This window comes from Suricata suricatta, chromosome 9 (genome assembly GCF_006229205.1).
Source record: "Suricata suricatta isolate VVHF042 chromosome 9, meerkat_22Aug2017_6uvM2_HiC, whole genome shotgun sequence".
Taxonomy (NCBI): domain Eukaryota; kingdom Metazoa; phylum Chordata; class Mammalia; order Carnivora; family Herpestidae; genus Suricata; species Suricata suricatta.
Window position 1 is genome coordinate 9,074,780 of NC_043708.1, and position 6,857 is coordinate 9,081,636.

At 54.9% G+C, this 6,857-nt stretch overlaps 1 protein-coding gene across 1 annotated transcript in view; it reads right to left on the minus strand.

Annotated features, from left to right (window-relative positions):
- The window catches only part of LOC115302702 (alpha-1-antichymotrypsin-like), an 18,538-nt gene that overhangs the window by 9,122 nt on the left and 2,559 nt on the right, over positions 1–6,857 (minus strand). The window lies entirely within an intron of this gene.

Here is a 6,857-nt window from a genome sequence, read left to right on the forward strand (position 1 = left end):
AGAATAGAGAATCCAGAACTGGGCCCACAAATATACGGCCAATTAATTGTTGACAAAGCAGGAAAGAGTATCCAATGGAAAAAAGACAGCCTCTTCAACAGGTGGTGTTGGGAGAGCTGGACAGCAACATGTAGAAAAATGAAATTAGACCACTTTCTGACACCATTCACAAAAATAAACTCAAAATGGATAAAGGATCTGAATGTGAGACAGGAAACCAAAAAAACCCCTGAGAAAAAGCAGGAAATAGCCTTCTAGACCTCAATCGCAGCAATTTCTTCCTCCACACATCCCCAGAGGCAAGGGAATCAAGAACAAAAGTGAACTACTAGGACCTCATCAAGATAAAAAGCTTCTGCAAGGCAAAGGAAACAATCAAAAAAACTAACAGGCAACGGACAGAATGGGAAAAGATAGTGGCAAATGGCATATCAGATAAAGGGCTAGTATCCAAAATATACAAGGAGCTCACTAAACTCCATACACGAAAAATGAATGATACATTGAAGAAATGGATAGAAGGCCTGAATAGACACTTCTCCAAAGAGGACATCCAGATGGCCAACAGGCACATGAAACGATGCTCAACGTCACTCATCAAATCAGGGAAATTCAAATCAAAACCACACTGAGATACCACCTCACACCAGTCAGAGTCGCTAAAATGAACAAATCAAAAGACTATAGATGCTGGCGAGTGTGGAGAGACAGGCACCCTCCTACACTGTTGGTGGGAATGTAAACTGGTGCAGCTGCTCTGGAAAACAGTGTGGAGACTCCTCCAAGAGCTATCAATAGAACTCCCTTATGACCCAGCAATAGCACTGCTAGGGATCTACCCAGGGGATACAGAAGTGCTGATGCATAGGAGCACATGTACCCCAATGTTCATAGCGGCACTTTCTACAATAGCCAAATCATGGAAAGAGCCTAAATGTCCATAAACTGATGAATGGATCAAGAAGATGTGGTATATATATATATATACACACACACACACACACAATGGAGTATTATATGGCAGTGAGGAAGAATGACATATGACCATTTGTAGCAAAATGGATGGACCTTGAGGGTGTCACGCTGAGCGAAATAAGTCAGGCAGAGAAGGATAGATACCATATGTTTGCACTCATAGATCTAACAGAGGAGACCTGGCAGGGGACCATGGGGAGAGGAAGGGGGAAAGAGAGCGGGAGAGAGTGAGGGACACAGATCAGGGGAGACTGTTGAATACTGAAAACGAACCATGGACTGAAGGGGGAGGGGGAGGGAGGGAGGGGGGTGATGGTCATGGTGGGGTCACTTGTGGGGAGAAACACTGGATGTTATATGGAAACCAGTTTGACAATAAACTATTTTTAAAAATGCAACATTCCTTATTTGCAAGAAGATTGATTTGCATTTTGAGGCACCCCTGGAGCATATGAGGGGAGACGCCAACCACAGGAAAATGACTGTTGGTGCTGCTGCTTCCATCAGGCATTGCTTGTCTTTGATCTGTGTCGGGAAGGCGGCCTCCTTTACGGGGGTGGGGCCCCAGCTGGATGGGAGCTCTGTCCCTGGGTGTCCCCACCTCCCACCTATGACTGCGGATGGGCGTCTTTCTCAGTCTTGAAATGGACCCAGGCAAGCAGCCCAATGGGTGCAGGTGGGTCAGGGCCAAGGTCTCCAGGAGCCTACTTCCTGGGCTCGAGAAGCCTGGGTGTACACAGTAGAGACAGGTAGAGGCCAGAAGTGGCGCTAGGCTTTGGGGCCTGTGTGGCTGCCTCGAAGGGGAAGATGTGCAAGTTCTGTGTCAAGCGCCCAGCCCCCACCCTGGGCTGGCAGTGCTCCATCCTCTGGACAGTCACTCTTCCTGTCCCAGGCCACATACGGAGTCTGTCGGGACTGGACTGCCCGGGGTCTCGCAAGCTGGATCACTGTGATGCTGTTTCCTGCCTTCCATGGTTTCTACCTTCACAGCATTGCCTCTGATCCCTGACGGCCGCCCTGGTGCGAGGGGGTTAAAGAAAACCATAGGAAAACGAGCTGTGTCCCCACAGGGCTGGGATTGCAGAGGGAAAAGCATACACTTCCGGGGCTTGACAGAAGCCGGGGTGGATGGTGGGAGTTCCAGTGTGTCCCTCCTCTGCAGAGCAGGTGGTGCCAGGAGGGACAAATGCCTGTTCCTTCCAGAAAGCATCTTGCTGGAGCCAGAGAGGTGGCGCTCAGAGGAAGGGCCTCTGTCCTCGTGTCCTGGCTGGGTGAGGTTGGCTGGGGTGATGGAAATTTCTGGCAAGCAGCATGCGGACGCCAGTGCCTCCTTAGTGACCTCTCACATGGATCCCACCCCAAATAGAAGCCCCTGTGGCTCCCTCTTCCCCACAGTCTTCCCGTGTCCAGGAGAGGCTGCCTCCATCTCCCCGGCTCAGCCAGGACCTGGGCCACCCCCCTGCCCCCTTTCAGTCCAGGGTGGGGTCTGCCTCCTGCACATCCCTGACCCCAATGCCCTGCTGCCCATCCCTGCGGGGCCCACACTCTGGCTCCCAGCCATTAGCTACACCCCCCCCTTGAGCGGTGACCCTGGGTCTGTCTGCCCTTCATCCCACCTGCCGCCTCCAGCCTCTTTGTAACAGAATAGGTGTCAGAGAAAGGACTTTTCAGGGGTGCCTGGGTGGCTCAGTGAGGCGTCTGGCTCCTGATTTCAGCTAAGGTCATGATCTCACGGCTCAGGGTTCGAGCCTTGCGTCGAGCTCTGTGCTGACGGTGCAGAGCCTGCTTGGGATTCTCTCTCTCCCTCTCTCACTGCCCCACCCCTGCTCTCTCTCTCTCTCAAAAAAAAAAAAGAATAAATAAATATTAAATGAAAAGAAAATGGGTCATTCAGGGCACTCTCCTGCTCAGAGCCCTGCCGGCCTCCCCTGGTGCAGGGGGACCCCAGGATCGGGTCCTGCCCCCAGGACGTGACTGCAGGGGCCCGAAGGGTGCTCCCTGGAGCACAGCTGTCCCTGCAGAACCACAGCGCCCCCGCTTGTACCGGAGAAGCAAGGCTGCCAGAACGTTCTGTCTCAGGCTTCAGCTTGATGCAACCACGGGTGAGTCAACACCGCTGTCACACTGCTGGTCGCACGTCCTGTGGCAGGAGGCCTCCTGGGGTCCTTCCTGGTGGAGCTGACCCTCCTCTGACTCACCCACACGTGTCCCTGCTCCTCTCCCCCTGCCCTCCCTGTGGCTGTCACTTGTCCCATCTCTGCAGGGAGACCGTTGGCTTCCGGTCGGTGGGGACACACCTGCTGCTCACAAACGGAGCTATGAGTGAGCAAGCAAAGCTGCCTCACAGTGCCTCTGGGGCGCGCTTCTACTGAAGGGTGATTTCCTACCTGACGTTCTGGCTTCCCTGGGCGTCCTGGATGCTCTCAGCAGCCCCCCTGCTGGCGTGAGCTGGGGGACCCACCCAAGGAACTGAGACCTCCGGCAGTGACCTTGCCCTGGCATAGACCCCTGAGGACCCAGCTGACCGTCCCCCTCATCATTCGTCCAAAGAAAGTCCACTGTGGACCAAGTCCAAGCCGGCACTGGGGTGTAGAGATGGCTCAGGGTCCTCATGGACTTCGTGGTCTATAAAGAGACACAAACTCACAGAAAGGTGGTATCTGTATGGTGTGGAAGGTGTTCCAGGGAGGCTTGGGGAGCTGGGATCCCAGGGCCGGGCTGGGGGCAGGCGTCAGGAGTGCTCCCTGGACAGGGACCAATGGGCAGAGTCCCTCAGAAGTGTTTTTCCAGCTGTCAGAGGGGGCACGAGCTCCTAGATGCGCCTGGGCTCGGGGTTTTTGTTACCGGGTTATTGCCCCGCATGAATTAGCAAGAAAAAAACCCCTTAAAGCAAAGCCCACCGGGGTCTGTCAGCCCCTGGGGAATGAGGGTCCGCAGACACTGAGCCTGGTGGGTGGCAGCAGAGGGAGGAGGGCTCAGGGCCTGAGCTCAGCAGGATAGTCCCCTACTGCCCTGTGCCAGGAGCAGTGGAGACACAGGCTTTGCACACACGTCTGAATCGGGAAGGGGGGATTGTTCAATGCCTGGCCTCAAATATTCAGATTCCTTGCATGGGGCCAGGAATAGGGATTTCCTTGGGGAAACACTTCTGGAGGGTCAAAACTGCCTCCCTCGCCTGGTTTGCTTCCCGCCCTCAGTCAGCCTGGCCCCCGGGCGTCATTGCAGTCGGTCCCTCCCTGCAAGACAGACACGGACTTGCTGTGGCTTTGCTCATGACCACCTTGCTCAGCACCAGTGGGAGCAGAGGCTCTGGTCCACAGGTCCCTTCACCCTGCCTGCCCCCCGGACCCACCTTCCCACCCCGTCCCAGAGCCCTTACCATCTGGGAAGGTATAAGAGACCTGATCCAGTCTGCAGATGGTGCCTGGCAGCCTCTCTGGGAGGCTCAGGGAGAAGCAGAAGACGACTCGGAGGACACCCCCAGAGTGGAGACGGTCCATGTTGGGGTGCGGCTGCACAGGAAACTGGAGAAGGGCGCTGATGCCACGTGCTTGCCGTCCCCCATCCCCCCTGCTGCTGGCAGGGGACCCTCTGATTCTTGATTCACTGAGATGATACTTGCAGAGGGTATAGAGCAGGGTCACGCACGCAGCAGGTGGCTTCCAAGTGCTGCCTAGGATTATTACTGTCACCTTTGCCCCAGCACCTTGCACGGGGAGGCGGGTGCCGACGGAGGAGCGAGTGTGAGCTGCCACACTCTCCCGCCTCCGGATCATATCGTAGTTCATAATCTTCGCCCAGTTCCGTCCTGCTCCTCCCTCAGATCTCGGCGTCAGTGCCACCACCTTGGGGCTCCCTCTGGACCCCTGGCTGCAGGGGTCTCCCCGGAAGTCTCTCCAGCTGTCCCCTTCTCTTCCATAAGTGGCCTCCTGCTTCTGCCTTTACAACACCCATCTCTTTCTTATTCCCCCATCTATTCTTTTCTTTTCTTGTTTTTTAACATTTTTCTCAGGGAAATAACTTTTTATCTTGAAACAACCTGAGATGTATGGAAAAGCTGTAGAAACAGTGCGGACAGTTCCCGTGTCAGCGTCGTCTTGCGTAACCATGGCGTATTTATTGAAGCGAAGGCATGAAGGTGGGTGTGGTGCACGTTTATTTGTGCCTCGACCAGTTTTTCCACTAATGACCTTTTTGCTCTTCCCGAATCCCGCCCAGGAAACCACATCACATTTAATTTCCGCACCTCCTGCTCTCCCCTGGGCTGTGACAGTTCCCCAGGTGTCTGCGGCGGCCGCTCCCAAGCCCACAGACGGGCGGCTTCCACCCAGCAGACATGTCCTGCTCACACCTCCGGAGGCTGGATGTCTGCGGTCAGGGCCAGGGTGGTGGGACGGGAAGCCTCCTCCTGGTCCCGGGCTTCTGGGCGGGCCCCCCCACGGGAGGGAGGGCGGCACTCTCTGTGGTGTCTCCTGTGAGGGCACAGACCCCTGGGTGCCTGCGAGGCTCAGTTGGTTAAGCATCTGACTCTTGATTTGGCTCAGGGTTCGTGGGATCGGGCCCTGCGTGGGGCTCCGCACGGGCACGTGGAGCCTGTTTGGGATTCTCTGTCTTCTCTCTCTCTCTCTCTCTCTCTCTCTCTCTCTCTGCCTCTCCTCCTCTCTCTTGCATGCTCTCTCTCTCTTAACATAGATAAATAGATAAACTTCTATACACACACACACACACACACATCTCATTCATGGGGGCTCCACCCTAGTGACTAATCAGGCCCCACCTCCAACACCATCCAATTGGCAGTTAGGGTTTCCCACCATGCAGTTAAGGGTGAGGGTCCAGACTCTCCACTCAGCACGACTCTCCATCCCTCCCTGGGCTCCTACAGAAGCTAGTGGCTAAATCAAGCTCACGTTCCATGCACGGCACTTACCAGCACTGAACATGCATTGTTTGCTTTCCTGTTATATTCTTTGTTACTTTTTTATTTTAGTGTCTGTCCACACAAGAATGGAGCTCCCACAAGGCAGGGATTTTTGTGGTTTTCTTCATTTATTTCCAACACCCGGGATGGTTCCAGTAACGCAATGGCCGTTTAGGATACAGCTTTGGACGAACAAATTGGCCTCACCGGTTTAGAACCCTATTGAATCTGTGTGTTTACCTGGTTACGGCCAGAGCCTGTGTGTGGGGGCTCACAATGGTGCCCGTGCACCACCTCTGTGCCCGAGTCCCCTCCGGCACCCACAAACAGTGGCCTTCGGGGGGAAAAACTAAATGAGCAAGAGCGGGCTGGGCATGGCTGCTTATTGGGTGGGACAGTGTTGCTTCTTGGAGTCAAGGTCATTTTTCTGGTCTGAGTCTCTGCAGAAGAGGTGAGGGAAGGAGTCCTGGGCTCTAGATTGTCCACCGCATTCTGGGGGCAGGAGGTGGGGGGTGGAGGCCACAAGGCAGAGGCCCTGAGAGTTCATGTGTCTGGAGGGGGAGATAAAAGTGGGATTTCTAAGAACATGTCTGACTTGGCAACAGATGCAGGAACTCAACGGGAGTGGATCTCATGGGCTACATTGAGTCCCCCGCCCCGCCCCCCGCCAAGTTCATTCACTGAAATCCTAATGCCCAGCACCTCAGAATGTGGCTGTACTTGGAGAAAGGCCTTTTAAAGAGGGGATTAGGTTGAAATGGGGTCAGTCGGGTGGGCTCTGATCCAGTCTGACCTCTGGGGGAGGCTGGAGACAGAGGAGGAGGTTAGTAAACCAAGAGGGAGGACCTTGTTGGGGCCCAAAGACAGGAGGCCATCTGTGAGCTGAGCCAAGGAGAGGGGCCTCAGGAGGAGCCTGGATGTCAGACTCCGCCTCCAGGACTGTGAGAAAATGGATCTCTGC